The sequence below is a fragment of the Balaenoptera acutorostrata genome, chromosome X (genome assembly GCF_949987535.1).
Source record: "Balaenoptera acutorostrata chromosome X, mBalAcu1.1, whole genome shotgun sequence".
Classification (NCBI taxonomy): Eukaryota; Metazoa; Chordata; class Mammalia; order Artiodactyla; family Balaenopteridae; genus Balaenoptera; species Balaenoptera acutorostrata.
The window spans coordinates 425,839-447,463 of NC_080085.1; positions in this window are offsets into that span (position 1 = coordinate 425,839).

Sequence of the window (21,625 nt, forward strand, 5' to 3'; positions counted from 1 at the left end):
TAAAGAAGATGTAGCACATATATACAATGGAATATTACTCAGCCATAAAAGAAATGAAATTGAGTTATTTGTAGTGAGGTGGATGGACCTAGAGTCTGTCATACAGAGTGATGTAAGTCAGAAAGAGAAAAACAAATACCCATATGCTAATACATATATATGGAATCTAAAAAAAAAAGGTTATGAAAAACCTAGGGACAGGACAGGAATAAAGACGCAGACATAGAGAATGGACATGGGGAGGGGGAAGGGTAAGCTGGGACGAAGAGAGAGAGTGGCATGGACTTAATATATACACTACCAAATGTAAAATAGATAGCTAGTGGGAAGCAGCCGCATAACACAGGGAGATCAACTCGGTGCACTGTGACCACCTAGAGGGGTGGGATAGGGAGGGTGGGAGGGAGAAGCAAGAAGGAGGAGATATGGGGGTATATGTATATGTATAACTGATTCACTTTGTTGTACAGCAAAAACTAACACACCATTGTAAAGCAATTATACTCCAGTAAAGATGTTAAAAAAAAAAAAAAAAAGGAAAAGAACCCTGAGGCATGCGATGGCAGACCCCAAGAAGATCTGAAATCCATAAACCTAACATAAAAATCCAGTCCTAAATCCAGCAGAAGCAAGTCCATCCTTGGAACATCCCAAACTGGTCCAGCTTGTGGAGTTAAATGCTGTCCTCGATTTGGACTTCAGAATTGCCCAGTGCTTTATGGATAATGTCACTCATATTGAAAGTAAAACCCGAGACGGTCGACCGTCTGGAATTAAGAGCTGGTTCTGTAACAGAGAAATCTCCGTCATTGACGCAGTGAAGTCTGTGAATCCGTGTTTGAGCCTGTGGGAACACGGTGGCCAGGCACAGACGGACCGGTTATTCCCAGGAGGTGGGGATTTTATGTGGGTCACCCAGGGGGGGACCATTAAAATGTTCTTTATCTCCCTCTGCATTTTTTGCCTGGTTCAAATATCATTTAGAAATGCAACAAACAGGGGGGAAATATCCCACAAAGCTCTCTTAGTAGCAGAAAGACTTTTTCTGAGCAACTAGAGACCTTTTCCCCTCATTTTTCTGAAACAGGATACAGAATTCTCCCGTAGCTTCTTTTAGTTGGAATAACGTGAAAAAGTTAAATGTGGGTTAGGCCTGAAGACTAAAATATAAGACTGTTGCCAAAAATAATTATTTTGAACAAAGGGGGAACAAAAAAAATAAAGGCGAACATGAGGCCGAAGTAGGTATTTTGGATATCTTTTGAATGCTGGTATTGCTGGCTATTAGGTGATTAATTTTTAGCTCTGTATCTACAGCTACTTCTACCAAACAGAGGCTCGGCACTGGGGTTCACATAGATTTCGGGCGACCAGGGGGACAGACGTGGGCAGCAGCTCATGATGAGGTTGACACTTCCCTCCATCTCCACCTCGTACTCTTTGCCTCACCGGGTACTTGGCTGAGGCAGTTCTGCAGCCAGCAGATTTCCACCAAGCGTACAAGCGTCTTTTGAAACCCGGGGTTCCAGCTCTTTTGAATACATGCTGGTTATGCCCGCTCTGTCTTGCGAGCTTTTGCTAGGATGAAAAACGCTTCCCGTTACATCCCAAGGGTTTTTGTGGTAAATCGCCATGTGCGATTTCAGATGGGGTGAAATCAAAGTTTAAATGCCAAATAGTATTTAAAATGGCAGACGAAGAGCGTCTGCCTGCACCGACCAAACACCACTTAACGGCGAAGCTGGTCTCCGATGTCCCTCTGGTCCTGCAGAATTATTTTTTCTTGTCAGTCTCCATCTGGGACAGAAAGGCTCTCCCCGCTGACAGCGATGGGTGTAGAGCAAACAAGCCTTATGGCGGGGTCAGGGCATGGTCATGGGGGGCCCAGGAGGACCTAAAGTCAAGGTGGGTGGGCGCCCAAGATATTCAGGGTCCCTCACGCTGAGGCTTCAGCCCAGCCTCTGAGGTCTCTGCCCCGTCCTGCACACACCCAGTGGGGGCATGTCTGTAATTTTCTTTTCTTTTTAATGTTTACTCAATGAAAGATTCTTTAAATTCTATAGTGCTTTACAATTCTCAAAATGTCACACACACGATTTCATATAATCCCGTAATAACCCTTTTCCACCTACTCCTATACTACCTCTCCCCTACCCTCCCCACTGGTAACCACTAGCTTGTTCTCTATATTTGTGAGTCTGTTTCTTTATTGTTTTATTCACTAATTTGTTGTGTTTTTTAGATTCCACATGTAAGTGATATCATACAGTATTTTTCTTTCTCTGACTTATTTCACTTAGCATAATGCCTTCCAAGTCCATCCATGTTGCTGCAAATGGCATTACTTCCTTCTTTTTTATGGCTGAGTCGTATTCCATTGTATATATGTACCACATCTTCTTTATCCATTCCTCTGTTGATGGACACTAAGGTTGCTTCCATGTCCTGGCTATTGTAAATAGTGCTGCCATGCACACTGTAATTTTCAATGACAGATTTGTGCAGATGCAACAACCAATGGATGACCTTCCCTGTGGACTGTTCTGCTGATGAGGTGAGCCCCTGGAACATTCTGGAAAGCTGCCTACAAGTCTCTCCTGGCTTACCAATGCCCCACGCTCCTTCAAAGATACTTGAAACAACGTTATCAGGACTGCTGACACTTTGTCTGATGCTGACAAAGATAATTTCTAATGAAGATGAGAGTGAATAATGTCTGGTTGAACACGTACTGGTAAATGCAGAATATCAATAAATGATATCAAGTCCCACTCACAGTAAACAGTGTCTACTGCAGAGTACAGGTTAAGGACGTCCGGAAAGAGAACAGGAGTAAATGATTTCTTTCTTTAATTGAAGTATAATTGATGTACAATATTATATTAGTTTCAGGTGTACAACATAGGGATTCACCATTTTTAAAGTTTATATTCCATTCAGAGTTATTATAAAATATTGACTCTATTCCCTGTGCTGTACAATGTATCCTTTTAGCTTATTTATTTTATACATAGTATTTAGTACCTCTTACTCCCCTCCCCCTGTCCTGCCCCTCCCCCTTCCTTCTCCCCACTGGTCACCCCTAGTTTGTTCTCTGCATCTGTGATTCTGCTCATGAGTAAATGATTTCTAACGACAATCACAGCAAATAATGCTACTAGCTGAATGTTCTCTGGGGGTGGCAGACTTTGGAGGACGGAGGCGTGTTTTCGGGGATTTATCCTTGGAGCGTTCCCAGCCTGTGTGTCCTGGTTAGGATGCTGTGTCCTGTTGCCTTTGGGGGATTTCGTGTGCTCACAGCCCTGACCTTTTCCCAGCTGCCGGAGGAAGCGGGAAAGAGGTCAGGACTGGAGTTCTGAGGGGGGCCGAGTCCTAACCCTACAGGATTAGGTTCCTCGGCCTCCTGAGTTTCCTTCCCTCCGTGACAGGTGATTGGGTGATCCCACATCCCGGGCCGGGTGAGGCCCTAACGGAAAAGTACAGGTGAGGCAGTGCCTGGCAGCTAGGTGGGACCTTTCCCCATCTCATCCACGTGAGGCTTCACTTGATCGGATGTAGGTGCCAGGAGGCCGGGATGGAGACGAACACCCCTAAAAGTTTATGCCAGCAAAGAAATCCAGGGTTCAGGATTCACAGGGAATTCTCCCAGGAGGACAGTCTGTGTGCGTGTCCTGGGGTGGCCATAACAAGTGACCACAAACCGGGGGGCTTCAAACAACAGGAACTGATTGTCTCATGGTCCTGGAGACCAGATGTCTGAGATCCAATTCCGGGGATCGGGACATGCACGTCTGTTTGGGCTGTTAGTACAGAATTCCACAGACTGGAGGGCTTATAAATAATAGAAATTTCCTGCTCACGGTTCTTGGATGCTGGACGTCCAAGATCGTGGTGCTGGCGTGGTCGGGTGAGGACCCTCTTCCCAGTTCCTAGAGGGACGTCTTCTCGCTGTGTCCTCACATGGTGGAAGGGGCGAAGGAGCTCTCTGGAGTCTCTTTTTCTAAGAACACTGATCCCATCGTGGGGGCTCCACCCTCATGACCCCACCTGCTAATACCATCACCTTGGGGGTTAGGGTTCCACGTATGAATTTTGGGGGAACAACATGTGGTCCACGTAACATCTTTGGAGGGTCATTCTGCCCACGACATGGGGATTAGGATGAGGACATCTTTGAGATTATTATCCAGCCTACTTTTGGTACCTGCGTACAAGATGTGGGTGAAGACGGCAGATAAGTTATCTGAAAAGCCTTTGGCACAGTACAAGCTATTTAATTGTTGGACCTGTTATTATTTTTGTGAGGAGTTGCACGCTGTAAGCATCCTTAATAACGCAATTCCTAACAACGCTAGGAACTGACTGTAATGATTAGCATGGTGGTAACCTACACACTGACTAAATGTCTTCTAGGCCCCTGAGGAAAGAGGAAATGCAATTTAAGAGTGACAGTATGGGGTCAAGCAAGGTTTCCTGAATTAGGTACCTGGACATTCTGCTTCCGAGAGACTTCAGGGGAAGGAGGGCCACGGCTCTGTCACAGGAGTGATGGGCGTTACGACCTAAGCTGTGTTGGAGCTGCTCAGGGCCTGATGTACGGGCCTGGTCTGATGCTATATGGAAACAAGGTGTTTGCAGATGTGATGAAGGGAAGGGTCTGAGATGAGGTCCTCCTGGAGGAGGGTGGCCCTACATCCAATGACAGGGTCCTTCTAAGACACAGAAGAGGAGAGACCCAGACACAGAGGAGAAGCCCCGAGAAGACAGAGGCAGAGACGGGAGGGAGGCGGCCACAAGCCCAGGGATGCCCAGAACCCCCAGAAGCAGTAAGAAGCAGGAAGGACCCTCCCCTGGAGCCTCCGGAGGGAGCTCAGCCCTGGGACACTTTGACCTCAGACGTCTGGTCTCCAGGATGGGGGAGGATGGATTCCCATTGTTTTAAGGACCATCTGTGGTCCTTGGTTATGGTCCCAGGACAGTAATGCGCTTGAGAAGAAGCCTACAGGACCAGAGAATGAGATTACCCAGCACTGGGGAGCAGGGCAGAGCCACGGGCGCCTGTAAGCTTTGGCTTATCTAGATCAAGGGGGACCCTTGGTTATGGGACTTAGGGACAGGGTAGGGTGTCTCTGCCAGCACAGTGATTTAGGGCCTCCCTCTTCAAGTCCTGGTGACAGTCCAGGTGCCACCAGACATCGTGGGTGGACCCCTGGTGCAGCTGAGCCCACCCTGCCGGGGCCCCGGGGATGGGGCAGCTGGGGAGGCAGGGTGGGTCCTGGAATCCAGACGGCTGCTGGTCATCCCTGTGTTACTGTGGGTGATCACTCCCTCCTCTGCCCTAAATGCCACTTTTGTTCCATTTCAATAAGTCTTCATGGACAGCCCATTCGACCCTTGCTTCTTCCTTGTCGTGGAATTTCAGCTAACGTGGCCTCAGCAAGTCTGCCTGGGAGACCATCGGGTCACAGGCGAACGCCAGGTGGGGGCAGTATATCCTAATCGCAGGGAAATATTAGAGAAAATAAACAGCTTTTTAGAAAAACAAGTACGTAAGCAACACTGCTTATTTTTTTTATTTTTTATTCTTTTTCAAATTCTTTTCCTATTGAGGTTGTTACAGAATATTGAGCAGAGTTCCCTGAGCTCTACGGTAGGTCCTTGTTGGTTATCCATTTGAAATACAGCAGTGTGTACGTGTTAATCCCAACCTCCCTGACTATCCCTCCCCCCCATCACCCTTCCCCCCTGGTGACCATAAGTTCATTCTCTAAGTCTGTGAGTCTGTTTCTGTTTTGTAAGTAACTTCATTTGTATCATTTTTTTTAGATTCCACATATAAGCGATAGCATATGATATTTGTCTTTCTCTGTCTGGCTTACTGCACTGAGTATGATCATCTCTAGGTCCATCCATGGTGCTGCAAATGGCATTACTTCATTCTTTTTCATGGCTGAGTCATACTCCATCGTATGTTATGTACCACATCTTCCTTATCCATTCCTCTGTCGATGGGCATGTAGGTTGCTTCCGTATGGCAGGTGTTTGAGTGTTAATTTTGGGAAACCCAGATGACGAAATAAGCGCCAGCATCCAGGTGACATGCACTGGTTCCTGGGCCAACATCTCGTGATGGTGTTTATTTTAGGAGGGGCCCTGGGGGGCTCTGGTCTGTCCCTCCGTCCACTCACTCGAAGCCCCACGAGGAACTTGGGAGGCTGAAGACGCTGCCGGCACTGTGTCTGCTTTGGTCCCGCAACAGGGTGCAGATGCCATTTGTCTACGGAAAGTGGCTCTTTGAGAGCAGATCCGTCCCCCCAAAAGGTGCGGAGTCCCCTCTGCGAGGGGTGGCAGTTCTTTTTTCTTGCTGCAACAGGAGGACTAAGCAGAAACATGTGATGTTATCCCCGTTCCAATGTTGGGGTTTTTTTTTTTTTCTTTTAGCGGAGAACTGAGGTCGCTCTTTGGGATAACGAGAAATATTTGCTAACGAAGTGCTTCTCCCTTGCTCAGAGGGCCTGAGAATTCCGAACACGCTCTGGAAATGAAACCGTTCTGACCCACCAGCCTTTCAATGAGTTAAGTCTAAATGAAACAGACACATGTGGGTTCAATTTACTTCACAACACACGTGTTTAAAGAGTTTTGGCCAAAGTTTTCTTTCTTTTTCTTGTTTCCCCCTTAACCCCAAACATTAGAGAAATGATGGGAGATGTTTCGATAAACAGCAGAGGCCATGGGCTGCCCCAGGCGTGAAAGTGAATGAAGCAGGCGCGGCCCCTCAGCCGCGGGGGTGAAGAAGCCCCTTGATCCTTAAATGTTTTGATGTGGTTTGGAGGGACATTTGTAGTCAGGGACCTTGTAGACACGAGGTGGGGAAAGCTACAAAGACTTGCTGGGGTTGAAGAGAAAGGCTTGCACGCGGCCCAGGGTGCTGTGCAGGGGGAGTCCCGGACTTGGGAGAGAGCGGCATACAAGCCTGGAGCTTTGAGCTGACCTGAGTTTGCAAGCTGCCCTCTCACCAGCAGGGTAGAGCTGCTTGGACGTTGCCTGTTCACCAGGGCTGGCCGCCCATGTGCTGCCTCCTTGCTCAGATTCAAGGCTCCAGTAAGCATGAAGAGCTCAGGCCGCCCTTGTGTTAACCTGCAGGAAACTGCTTGCGGTGACCTCCACCCTCCCAATTAACATCTCAAGAAGTGTTCATCCAGCCGGAGACATCCTGGCAGGGCAAGAGGGACCTGAGGTCTTGGATGACTTTAGGAAAACGAGATTCCAGAGCTCCACATCTGTATTCCTGTCTTTTTATTTCTGGGAGAGGGGTTGGGTGGTGGGTATCCCCGCAGCCTAATGAATCGAACATGAGAAGTAAAAAGTGAGCTGTGTCGTCATTTTTGTTTTGTCAATAAGCATTACAGGGAGACGTCTTTTCCTTACGGAGCTTCCCTGCTTCCAGCCAGAAGCGGGGCGAGGGCCTGTTGGAGGGCTCGGCTGTCTGTGGAGAAGTGATTACATGCCATGCACGCAGAGGGTGGAGTGAGCGTCTCTAGAGGGGCTCCTAATCATACTTGGCATCGGCTGTCAGGAAGACGGCTTTGGAGCAGAGACGTAGCCCATTAGGGATGAAGCAGCAAATGATGGAAACAAATAGGGTCTTAATCTCCCCAGAAAGGGGGCTCCGCGGGCTGGTCTGGGAGGCGGGGTCCCTGAGCAGCGGTGCTGTGGCTGGCAGGGTTGTCTGCATTCCAGGCAGAGCTCCAGGACCAGGGGTGTGGGCCTTCGTGGGCCAGGTGCGTGGCCGGGCTGCGGGTGCTGTGGATTCCCAGACCCTTCTGGAAAGGCGAACCGCCCAAAGCATGTGGCGGCTGGGATTAAAGGCCACTTGCTCGTGCTTTGTGGGGCTAACTAGTTCTAGCAGGGTTTTTTTTTTTTTTTTTTGTATCTGGGGAGAAAGTGCTGGCCTTTTTTCTGAATGTGCAGTAGACTTAGCCATGACCCCGAAGAGCTCTGGCCTTTGCCTGGAGATTCTGGGAGGTCTAAACCCTTTGGATGTCATGCCTGATGGGAGCGTCTTCGTCTTGGTCCATTTGGGCTGCTGTAACAAAATACCATAGACTCGGGGGCCACAAACAACAGACATTTATTTCTCAAAGTTCTGGAGGCTGGAAGTCTGAGATCCTGGCGGGAGCAGATTCTGTGTCTGGTGAAGACCTGCTTCCTGGTTCATAGACCGCATCTCCCTTTGTCCTCATGTGGAGGAAGAGGGCAAGGCGCTCTCTGGGGTCTCTTTTATAAGGACACTGATCCCATTCATGGGGGCTCCACCCTCATGACCTCATGACCTCCCAGAGACCCCACCTCCTAACACCACCCCATTGAGGGTTAGGGCTTCAACATATGAGCTTTGGGGGAGGGGGGACACACATTCAGACCATACCCATCTTTGCCTGGGGAGGGGGGCTTGGGTCACCCTAGGTACTCTTGGCATGGGGGAAAGCCATGCCAAATGGTAATGATACGATTTAGGATAGGGGACTCTGGGTCATGCGGTATCAGATGACCTGGAGGCTGAGATTAACCATGTGAGCGATTGATCAATCGATTGATTGAATAATCAATCGACTAATCATGCCTAGTTGATGGAACCCCCGTGGAAACTGAACCCTGAGGCTCCACTTCACTACAACTTATCCTGGGGGGTGTGGCAAATTCAGTCAAGACACCTCCGAAAAATAGCTGCAACAAGCCTGTTTCGGAAGAACCTTTAAAGATTTACGGTGCCCTGAAACAAAGCATGTGCCTGCTATAAAATAAATGAAGCTACTCATCATTATTCATCCTCACCAAAAGGTGGAAGAAACCCAAGTGTCCACGGATGGATGGGTAGATAAACAGAATGGGGTCCATCCACACAGTGGAATATTACTCAGCCATGAAAAGGGAAGGAAATTCTGACACAGGCTACCACGTGGATGGATCGTGAGGACATTACATTCAGTGAAATAAGCCAGACACAGGACAAATACTGTGTGATTCCACCGATAGGAGGTCCCTAGAGGAGTGAAATCCATAGAGACAGAGAGCAGGAGGGTGGGGGCCAGGGGCTGGGGGAGGGGGATGGAGAGCGAGTGTTTCATGGGGACAGAGTCTCAGTTTGGGAAGATGAGAAGGTTCTGGAGACGGATGGTGGGGATGGGTACACAACAAAGGGAACGTACTTAACGCCCCTGAAGGGTGCACTTAAAAAGATGGTAAATTCCACCTTCTGTGTCTTTAACCACAATGTTTCATTTAAAAAAAAAATAAAACAAAGGAGGCTATTAAAACAGGAAGAGACAAATCATGTTCTGCCTCTTTGCTTTAGATTCTCCAGTGATGACTCATACGTCAGCTGTGATGTCCCAGTGGAAAGCTTTACTGCAAACCCACGTGTTCAGATAGAGGATGCAGATTTCATGGCCCAGGAAGGGGTGTGTGTGTGTGTGTGTGTGTGTGTGTGTGTGTGTGTTGGGAGTTGGTGGGGGTGATGGGGATAATCTTGATCACTCTGTGAAAAGCCCCTTTGGTGTAGAGTCTTTAAGAGGCAGCCCTGAGATGGTTAAGCCCCCAAAGGTGACTCAGTCCCTCCCAGAATTGGCCCAACCCTCCCAAGTGTTTTGAATTTGGGCAAACCAGGAAAAGGTGATTTATCTCTGTATCCTAGAAGAACTACTGAATGTTTGCCATGGCCCAAGATGGACATAGATAATTCTGTGTGGGTGGAAGGCAAAGTCTGACCTCTGTCCAGAAAAGGAGCTTTGAGTCAAGGAGTCTAGGGTCACCTTGTTCAGAGGGTCCCAGTGCCACCTCGGAAGCCACTTCAGGGGTGAAGCCCTCTGTCTCCGTTCAGGGGGAGACCCCCACCTTCCCAGGGGAGATAATCCCAGCCCCCTTTGTCTAGGAGGATCTCTATGGAAACATAAAGCCCATTTGACAGAACTCCAAAGCAAGGATACTGGTGGAAAACCACAGAGGAAAAGGATTTCACCCTAAAACTTGTGAAATAGACAAGGAGGAATTTGAAAAACCCACCAAACACCTCCATGTAGTTTTAAAACAACGGTTGCAGAGGTATAAATTACATACCATGACATTCACTGTTTTGAGCAAAGAGACAATTTGATACTCTTTGTAAATTTTCAGCCATCACCACAAATCTAATTCTGGAACATTTCCATAACCTCCCCCCAAAAAGGAACTAACATGTCTGTTTGTAGTCATTTCTCTGACCTCTGCCCCTGACCCCCAGCCCCTAGGCAACCACTAATCTACTTTCTGTCGCTACGGATTTCCCTGTTCTGGACGATTTATCTAAATGGAGTTATATAATAATATGTGGCTTCTTGTGACTGGCTTCTTTCACTGAGTACAATGTCTCTGAGGTTTATTCAAGTTGTAGGCTGTGTCAGTGCTTTATTCCTTTGCGGCTGGATCCCCTTCCATTGTATGGATGGACCCCGTTTTGTTTATCATTCACCTGTTGATGGACACTTGTTTCCACTTTTGCGCTATCATACATAATACTGCTGTGAACATTTACATGCAAGTCTTCATGGAAACGTAAGTTTTCATTTCTCTTGGGTAAACACCTGCCAATGGAATTGCTGGGTTGTATGGTAATTTTGTGTTCAACTTTTGAAGAAACTGCCAGTGAGTTTTCCAAAGTGGCTGCCGCCAACGGTGTACAAGGGTTCCTGTCTCTCCACATCCTCACAAATACTTGATACTATCCGTCTTTTGACAAATTATAGCCCTTCTTGTGAGTGTAAAGTGGTATCTTGTGGTTTTAATTTTCCCTGATGACTAATAGATTTTAGATTCCCAATCTCAATAGTTCTGAAACAGAGGTTGAGATTCTTTCATGGTACAGGTTTTGGGCACTGACTTTGGGATTTAAATGATTCAAGCCAACTGGTTTCTTGTATGGCTATTGTTCCCCCAGGGAAATTGCTTATCTACTCCCACAAAAGAGTAAGGAGAAGTAATGAATGAGATAAATTCCAGGTGTGTCTGAAGAGTCCAGTGTGGCTTTATTATTTTAATCTTGATGGCAAAAGCCATTGGCTGGACTTGGTGGTGATCTGTTTCCCTGCCAATGCTGGAATCTTTCTGTTCCTGACGGTGGATTTCTGTGGTTTCTGCTCTTAATTCCGTTGCCACGGTTTAGAGGATTGAACCGCCTGCCTGAAGGCTCTGTATTTCCAAACTGCACTAACCAGCCATTCATAACTCCACAGATGTGTATGAAATGTGCAGCTCCCGGATTAAATGCTGCACCTTTATTGTGTAAGGGACGAGAGTGTTTCTGTCCGTTACCAGAGCCAGACCAGATCCGTAAAGTCATTATGCAGCTTTCACTCACGTCCAAGTTTATTTTCTGCTTACACAGAGGTTTCTCTGGGTGCACCAGCTGATTCGTTTCCCCAACAAATTTCAACCATCCCTATTTATTTCCTCAGGCAAAGAAAATATAAGGTTCTTAAGAGAAAATACCTACCCTACTTTTAATGACAAATAAGGTGAGTTTTCTCCTGTTTAAAAATTCCCTGTATGACAAGACACACGTTTAAACTTTATATGATTTAAAAGTAGATTGCCCTATCTATTGCCATAAACAAGGGCACACAGAATTCCTGCATGATGATAAATTTTGGGAGGAATCCCAGCTTTCAAAAAACCAGAGTCTAATAATAATCTAAACATACATACACAATTCTTTCTTACATGTCTATCCAACCATCCATCTATCCATCCATCCGTCCATCCGTCTCTCCATTCTCTACCCATCTACTCATCTATCCATTTACCCATCTAGCCATCCATCGTCTATACACCCATCTACCCATGCGTCCTTCTATCAATCCAGTCCTGACTTGTGGGTAAGAGAAGCTGGCAGCCCCAGCAGTACTGATGGGAATGGAAGTACCAAGAGGACACAGTCACCTAGCAACCAGCCCATATTTCCTCCACTGCTCCGGGATGACCCACCCTCCAACCTGCTGATGAATCTTCTCTCTTCTGTCCAAACCAGTGATTCCCAAACACTGAGCTACTCAAAGAACTAAAAATGTATAAAATACAGACGGGCGTACAAAATCTTACGTCTCATCAAGAAACAACTGTCAAGCTTAAGACGTATCCATTAGACCGACAAAGCAAGATTCGCATTTGAAAGGCATTTCTCACCCTTCTCTCCTTCCTCCAGGGAGCCCTCCATGGTTGCATGGGTCCTGCTTGCCAAGACTGGAGTTGGTGTTGGTTTGAGCATTCCACTTTCCCAGCTGTTTACACAGAGGGTAGCTAGTGCCTTGATGGCTTTCCAAGCATATTCTGCTCCAGCACCTGGGCTTAGGAAGCATGCTTCCTGCTTTGGTATATCTCCCCAATTTCCCACCTTCTCTCCTGCAAACACACATACACACACACAGACACACACACAATGTGTCAATCGTTTATGTGCATTTACAGTGTGCTTCCAAAGATGGCTTGCTATCTTCCCTGAAGGAAGGAAATTAATATGTATATATACACGTGTCTTTCTCTATATGCATATATGCACAGATTTACATATGCATATATATTTATATGTCTCTCTATACAAATATGCCCCATCTATGCATATGTTCATACATATACAGCATGTATATTATATTCCTCTATATACAGATATGTATCTCTATATGCATATATTGATACATATTTTGCATGGGTATAAATACACAGCTACATATATGCAGATGCCCATATGCGTGTATATGTCTGTATACATGTATTCTCTCTCTCTGTAATTTTTACATATGTAGCTTTTTTTAGGATATGGGAGTCTGCCTCAGAAGAGGACTTTGGTGTCCAACGGTATGAGATTACACCAACAGCAGGACCTGGGCCCCGATCTCTGACTTCACAGGTGGGGTACCTGGATGTGTTTCGGGGTGGATGGGCTAGGAGCCCCAGATGATGTGCTGATTCTTGAGACTTCAAATCTGCAAACTTTGCAGCCATCTTTTCTTCATAACCCACCGTGCAGTGGGCGACCGGAAGAGGTTACCTTGTTATTTGGGGTGAGGAGTCAGGGTGGGGAAATGCAACAAGGGGCAAGGAAGGCTCAGCTCACTGCTGGCCCTGTAATTCGCTTATCCTGGCCCTTGGCACCCAGTGAGGGATTTCTGCCCTCCCTGCCTGTGGACACCTTGTATCTCCCTCCTAGCCTCTTTTACACCTTTCCTGTCTTTTCTCATGGGCTTAACATTGAAATCAGCGCCATGCAGTCTGTACTATAAAGTTCTGGGGTGCATGTCCTTCTGGGGGTAGTGCATGGCCTTCTGCACTTACGCTCCTGGGTCTGTGTTGACTGCCTTTCTTTTGCGAAGAGATGGTGAGCAGAGCCCCAGGGTGACAGCCGTGTCTGATTCACTTGTGCAGCTCCTGGTCCGGTCCCCGCTAGAAAATCATCACTTGTTTTACTGATATAAACAGGTAACTTGTTGGGAATATAGAGGTGGGATCATGTTTGTCCCTTGCTTTCTTCCTTACCCCAGAGCCTAGATTCCAGGAGAATATAGACTGTCGGTTAGTAGTATTTTTATAGGTGGCATTTGGAATCACCGTGGAATTCTAAGTTATTAAGACTTTCGAAGACAATAGGAAAGTGACATACATCACATGTCAGATGCTTTAGATCGTTGATGTCAGCATTTCAAAATGAACAGGGCTGCATGGCTGGTGATGGCCGAAATCATTTTAGGGGCAAGTAGACGTGGCCTCATATGATGTGATTTTAAAAGAAGTGATTGAGGTGAGATTCACATAATGTAAAATTAATCATTTTAACGTGAACAATTCAGGGACATTCAGCGACAGAACAATTTATCACATTCACACTGTTGTGTATCCACCACCTCTATCTGGTTCCAGAACATTCTCATCCCCCCAAAGGAGAACACGTCCCCATGAGCAGTCACTCCCCATCCCCCTCCCCAGCCCCTGACAACCACTAACCTATTTTGTGTCTCTATGGATGTCCTGTTCTGGATGTTTCCTATCAATGGAACCCCACACTGTGTCCTTCTGAGTCTTTGCGTGTCTCATTATCCAGTCTTTAGATGAGGAAAGAGGGGCTCGGGGAGGTCACAAGTCCTAAAGCCATCCCTGTGGGATGTTGAACACTGAAGCTTGACCTCCATGCCAAATAGATTCCCTAGCTATCAAGAAAGTAATAGCACTGTCTGAATTATTTTCCTGCCCTAAATGCACAGAACTGAGGTTCCGTTCTTGATCCCTTGTGATGGTGAATTTTATGTGTCAACTTGACTGGGCCATGGTACCCAGATAGTTGTTCAGCCATTATTCTAGATGTTCCTGTAAAGTTATTCCTTAGGCGGGATGAACATTGAATTCAGTCGACTTTCAGTAAAGCAGATTGGCCTCCATGGTGTGGGTGGGCCTCGCCCAATCAGCTGACGGTATTAAGAGCCAAAGGACCAGCCTCCCGCGAGGAAGAGAGATTTTGCCTCCACGTGGCCTTGAACTTGAGCTGCAGCATCAGCTCTTCCCGGGTCTCCAGACTCCTGGTCTACCCTACAGATTTTGGGTTTGCCAATCTCCACGGTCCCTTGAGCCAATCCCTTAAAATAAATCCCTCTCTTGCCATGTACACATGCACACACATCCTATCAGTTCTGTTTCTCTCGAGAACCCTGACAGATACAACCCCTTGCTACACAGATCAGCTAAGTTGGCTTCTCATTGGGAACTTTTTCAAAAGCAGCCGTGCGTCTAATAACAAGAGAGGGAAACTCCCCACTTGAAACGAGTTGCCAAGAGCCTTATCTCAAGCTTGGATTTCCTATGTGCTCTGCCAGAATCCGGATCCAGAATCCAGAATCCAAAAATCCCGCTCCAAAGCCACCTGATGGCCCAGTTTTATCAGTGACACAGTCAGTCCTCAAATCTGCTGCACTTTTGGGTCTCGATCACCGTGGAGGAAGCAGCTTGGGTCCACGTTGGGCGCTGTCTCGGGTCATGCCGACAGCCCGGGGTTTGTGAAATGTGCCAGAGATGCCGTGTATACATCAGCGTCTTGCCTGGGGAGAAGGAAGGCAGCTGTACCAGCGAAGCTACATTGGAGCGCTAAAAGCCTCGCGTGACTCTCACACATACGCCCCAGTGTCCACACCTTTTGGCTCACGTATGACGGGAGCCTCAGCTGTGGTCTCCGAGCCCAGGCGAGGTCCAGTTTGCAGACACACCTGTTTTTCCCGGCGTCCCTGTGACTGCATTTTTGCCACGTGCCTTTTGCCGCCACTCGCATGCGGAGGTGCTCGGGGCCTGAACCCAGCATGGCCTTGAGACTTGGGGCCTTCGTCTTTTGAACTAGAACTGCCACGAGAGTCTGGAGTCCCCGGGAATCTGGTGTGTCAGACCTGGGCGGCAGAACGTGAAAGAGATGTCCGGGCAGGAATGAGGATTTTCCGGCACAGGTTTTTCCTCCCTTTGCCCCCCGCCGCTGCCCAAATCTGTGCCGCGCTGAGCACAAAACAGTGCATTTGGTTGGAAAAAGTCAGAAGTGTTTGGCGGGGCGCGGTGGGCGGCGGTGCTCGCTGCTACAACCTATGAAGCCTCAGGGGATGCAGGGGGGAAACCCCAAGTCGAAAAAAGGCTGCGTTCAGTTCTTCCCCCAGTAACCTTGTTAGTAGCCGCACGGACTCGCCAGTCGCCTTGGGCCAGAAGTTACGCTTCTCATTCATATGCGTGAGCCTCCCCCGCTTTCCGGAGCGATTCTCGTCGCCGGTGCCGAACTCCGCACGGCGCTTCCCACCTCTTTTGTTCCGCCCCCCCCCACCCCTCGCCCCCGTACCGTCCTTATGAATCCGAGGCACAACTGTCACTTCTCGTTACTTGAACTAAACGTATGAGGATTGATGGGGCTTTCTACCTAATGCTGTTATCCGAACCGGGTTTGTTGATTTAATGAACAAAACATCACGTTGCATCTCCCTTCTCTTGACGTCTGAACCCATGGCAGCTGCTGATGGCAGATTTCCTGAAACGGGGGTGCTGGATTCACTAATTTAATTTGCCTGTTATCCAAAAATAAAAGCAGAGGCACACACCCCCTCTGACTGAATACATTATCGAAATTTGGTTTTTTAAAGTAGACGTCTCAGGAGCCCTTGTATCGTGGGACTCGGGGCGCCGGGCAGCAGGACCCATTCTGACTCAGGGACCACAGTTCATTTAGATGCGAGATAAAAAGCTCCCCTATCAGACATGAGCTTTCTGAACGAGCTACATAATCGCCCAGGGAACATATCGGACTGAAGGAGGGCCAGGAATCTTTACTTCTTATGCCTTGCCAAGTTCAGGGGCAAGCAAGGTAGCTGGGGTCAGAAATTCACTCTGCAGAAGTGACAGCTGGTCATCGGTAGACCCATCGGCTCCGAAGCCAATTCATAATTATAAAGTGTGCACGAGGCTCGAACCCTCCAGTGGCGGGGTGGCGATGTGGGCAGCGGGGAACGCGTGTGTGTCTCGCGTGTCTGCGGGCCCTGGCTCTCCCGGAGGAAGGTGCTAGCAGACCCCTCTGGATGGACGGGTCTCCTTGGGGCCGGTCCTGGGGAGCAGGGACGGATGGAGGCTGGGTTCCCCTGGGCTCCATCAAAGGCTCGTTCACGCCCGGCAGCCTGTTTAGGCGGCGTGACTGCGTCCCTGGCGTGACTGAGACCACAGCCGACGCTCACAGACTGCGGAGAGAAAACACAGACTGTGTGCGTGCTCTGTGACAGTGCGGGGCTCTGAAGCCCGTGGTTGGAAGACCCGGTTGTGAGAGTGTCTGGCAATTAAAAATAATTGGGAAGCAGGTTTCTCTCAGCCCTTCCAAGAATGCCAGCTACCATATAATGATGTTTCATTAGATATGCTGAAAGCTGTGTGCGCCGTATGGCAGTGGCAATTAAGGAGGATCATAAGGGGGGGAAAAAAGAGAAACATTAAAAATACCCCGGCTAAGATGAGCCATGCATTTAATGGTCACTTCATTAACTAATTGATTTCTTATTAGTTACAGGGAGAAGCCTCGGTTAGAGGCTTCTGCACACGTAATTAGCAGCATTTACACAATTAGCCACTTGCTCATTTGGTAGCTAAACATTCTTGGAATCGACCGCGGCACCCTCGCTCTGGGCCATCCGGCTCGCTCTATTTTATTTTTCTTGCTAATATTGGCTTAACCTCCGAATCAAAAATTCTCTCCCCCCGGGCTTCGCCATGTTTAATCACAATGTTAAACACACAGAAATCGGCGCCGTCATCCCGGCTGAGAGGGGCTGGGTACTTCTCTCCGTCCCTGATACTCACATCCTTGGACGGATCTTGTAAAGCCGATACCCTCCACTGAAGGAATCATTGTTGGACGGTTTTGTTTCCCCCCAATTCCCACCCCCCTCCGTCAAACACTGTTTGGATTTGTGTTTTGCAGCTGGCAGACAGAACAGCTGTAAGCTTGTCCACACTTATCTTTTCTGCCGAAATACTGGGCAACACCTCCTGGGTATCTTGCTGGAATCTGGATTTTGGATGCCGCTGTCTTTCTCTCTCTGACACGGAGATGGATTTGGTAGGAAACTGGCCACTGACACGCTGTGTAGACCTCAGCAAACCTTTTCTCGTGGGCACCTGAAGGTGTGTATTGAAAGGAGTCTTGTGTCTTATCACAGGGGTGGGCTGAGTTTCAGGGAGACCCCTGCAAGCAGTGGGGTCTCTGGTTTAAACACTGCCTTTTACTGTCTTACATTTCCCAGGGGGCCTCAGTCATGGGAGCCGCGGTGGGGACAGGTGTGATCCAGGCTCTTCGAGGTGCTATTGATGGGAAGGTTTAAATGTCAAGTGATTTCAGGCCAGGCTGTCTTGAGGATGTGGTTGTTGCCTCCTGTTACAGGAGGGATTGTGTCCCTACAAGTTCACACGTTGAGTCCTGACCCCCGGGACCTCAGGATGGGGCTGTATTTGGAGATGAGGTCTTTAAAGAGGGGACGAAGGTACAATGAGGTCACTAGGGGGGTCCTGATCCCACAGGAGTGGTGTCCTTATAAGAAGAGGAGATCAGGACCCAGACACACACAGAGGGACGACCACGTGAGGACGCAGGGAAGAGACGGCCGTCTACACGCCCAGGAGAGAGGCCTCGGGAGGAACCAGCCCTGCTGACACCTTGATCCCAGACTCCAGCCTCCAGGACCGGGAGACCACAGATGTCTGTCGTTGGAGCGCCCAGCCCCTGTTTTCATTATGGCAGCCCCAGCAGACCCTTACACCTCGGTTGCAGTGCTCACAACTCCTCCCAAGGCCAAGAGGTGTCTGCCCCCAGACGCCTTCACATGGAAACTCCTACCACCAGGACCTGTGCAGTCACCCCCTCAGAGAAGGGGCCCGAGGGGGCCTGGTTTCATGCAGACTCTGCCTTCAGCCTTGCCAGTCAGAGAGGAGCTGAAGGGGGGATTCCACCACCAGTGACCGGAGCCCCCTCCTGGGATGCGGGTGCCTGTAGGTGGGGCCCCCTGGGCTTGCAGTGGAGACTTGCAGTGAGCTTGCTACCTCGCCCAGGTCCTGGCTATATGGGTTTCCTGGAGCAACTGTCACGAATGACCCCAAACCATGAGGCTTAAAACCACAGGCATCCATCCTCCCCCATCCTGGAGACCAGACGTCTGAGGGCCAGGTGTCCCAGGGCCATGCTCCATCTGGAGGGTCCTTCCTGCCTCTTCCAGCTTCTGGGGGCTCCAGGCGTCCCTGGACTTGTCGTCTCATCCCTCCCGTCTCTGCCTCTGTCTTCCCAGGGCTGCTCCTCTGTGTCTGGGTCTCTCCTCTTCTGTCTCTTAGAAGGACCCTGTCATTGGATGTAGGGCCACCCTCCTCCAGGAGGACCTCATTTCAGACCCTTCACTTCATCTCATCTGCATGACCTTACTTCCACATAGGTCCCTATTCACAGCTTCCAAGTGGGTGTATCTTTTGTGGGCCACCATTCTACCCAGCGCCCTCGACTCCCTGTACCTGGGGCCCATCTGAGGACTGAGGGTCACGGTGCTGCCCTGCAGGTGTGTGGCAAGGACCACACAGCTCATGAGCACAGGCACCAGGCACAGAGCTGGCCCTCAGGGCTCAGATTCTGTGAAGCTACAAAGCACCAGGACACTCCGTGGCATCTCTGCCCCAAAGGGTGACAGCTTCTGTGTTCTGTCTTCCTGCCGAAGAGCGCAGCACAGAGCCCCTCGATGCCCAGGAAGGTGCAGGCGGGATGCGTGAGAAGACCCAGCTTCAGATGTTTAGTGAATAAAATTGTTGTTCTTTAAATTTATCAGTTTTTTTGTTTGTTTTGTTTTGTTTTGTTTTACCATCTTCACCATTTTTAAGTGCACAGTTCAGTGATATTAAGTACATTCACATTGTTGGTCGACCATCCCCACCATTCATCTCCAAAACTTATTCCTCTTCCCACACTGAGACTCTGTCCCCATTAAACACCAACTCTGCAACCTCTGGTACCCACCATCCTACTTTCTGTCTCTGTGAACTTGACTCCTCTGGGGACCTCCTATGAGTGGAATCACACATTATTTGTCTATTTGTGACTGGTTTAGTTCATGAGCATAATGTCCTCAAGAATGATCCACGTCAGAGCATGTGTCAGAATTTCCTTCCTTTTTAAGGTGGAATAACATTCCATTGTATGGATGGACCACTTTTTGTTCATACGTTCATCCACTGATGGTCCCTTGGGTAGCTTCCACCTTTGGGCTACTGGGAATAGTGTTGCCATGAACATGGTATACAAATTCCAAATATTTTATAAGTTGCACAGTTGCAAGAAATTGTATCTTTATTTCACAGGAGTCATCCACCCAGCAGAGATATATCCTATTTTATCTGGTGGATAAAAATAACATCTGTTAGATAAATCCTAAGGAATTTATGTTTTCTTTATGGGAGTTAAATCCAAGATGGCAGCAGGCTTTCTACATTGAAGATAAAACACTTGTGCTGAGAATGAAAGATAGTCCAGAAGTGCCCATAAATTTTCTGGAACCAGGCAGACATGGGTGGGAGCGTTAGGTTTGCTACTGATAAACATCTCCTTTTCTTGGCTGGAAAACAAGGACAGTATCTCCCTCTGGGGTCACCGGAGGCTTTACCAGGTGACTGGTCTTGTACTCAGCAGGAGTTTGGTAAACACTCATTAACCTGCAGACTTGCCCACTATTCAGATGGACAAGAGGCTTCACCTTGGAGACGCTGGACTTTGACTGTCTCAGTGGGTGTGATGGAAGAGAGAAGATTTCCAGGAGAGAGGAGGAAGAGGGACTGCCTGGGAGGTAGCAGGCACGCTGGGGCATGAGTTCCTTTCTTCTTGTTCCTTAGATGCTCAGAGATGCAGATGGATATTCAGCTGTGCAAAAGGGCTGTGTATGCCTCTGTCTTCTCTTTATCACATGCTGAATTCTGAACCATCCCAGGATCCCTGGGAGATGCACACGAAGAGCCTGAGGCTGGAGAACCACTCTTGTTTACTGCATCTCATGTGCATCTACCAATCAGGTTTCTCTAACCCAGAGAACCTATTACCTGAGCACCATTCTGGGAAATTATTTAGTCATACTCATGGTGAGATAATGGGTGAACACAGAAAAATTTTTAATGGTGCTTCGCACTTATGAGGGACACAGGACTCTGTCAAGTTTGTTACTACAGGCGTTGTCTTATTTACATTCTTAGGGAAGCTATGTCACACAAAAAAAATTGAGAATTCATTCATTCAATCACAAAATAGTGAGCCATGAATTGTTGCTTTAAAAAGTTCTCTCTCTCTCTCCCCAGATTTCTGCCTGAGATGTGTTTGCACCATTGGGCTGCCTTCTTGCAGCTCGGCCATCACTATGGGAGGAACCTTCCCTGGGCAGCTGATAACCTCAACTCAGGACCCAGAATAAACATACATGGAGCTGAGCTGAGATCCTGACCTTACAACCCAAGCAATATACACAGCTGCCTTTTGGCATGCCCAGCTGAGATCAGCCAACTAAAGTTGAGCAAACAAAAATAAATGATTATCCTTCTATGCCTCTGAGTGTAGGAATGGTTTGTTACATGGCAGTAGCTGACTGCTACAAGCTAGTTTGGAAGTCGCTGTGCTAGGCCCTTGGCTGGATGCAAAAACATGAAAATCCAACCCCACTCTCATGGAATTTGAAATCACCAGGAAAACTAAGATATGTACACAAATTAACAAGCCTGAGCTGCGTGAAATTGCTAACATTTGACCATTTCTAACCTATGAAATTACAAATTCATATTCATTCAACCTAAAATTATTTTTAAAGAGATAGACCCACAAAAAAACACATAAGATATCTCTCCCACTCCATACACACACCCTCATGCACGTCCATATTTACCAGGTAGAAAACAATTAAAAGTGACAGTATAAATGTTATTAATTTAACCGTACGATTGTGGAATTTAAAACTTGAAGCAACTTGGGGAATTATCTAGTCCACCTGGTCTTTACACATAAAGAAATAACTTCAAAGAGATTAAG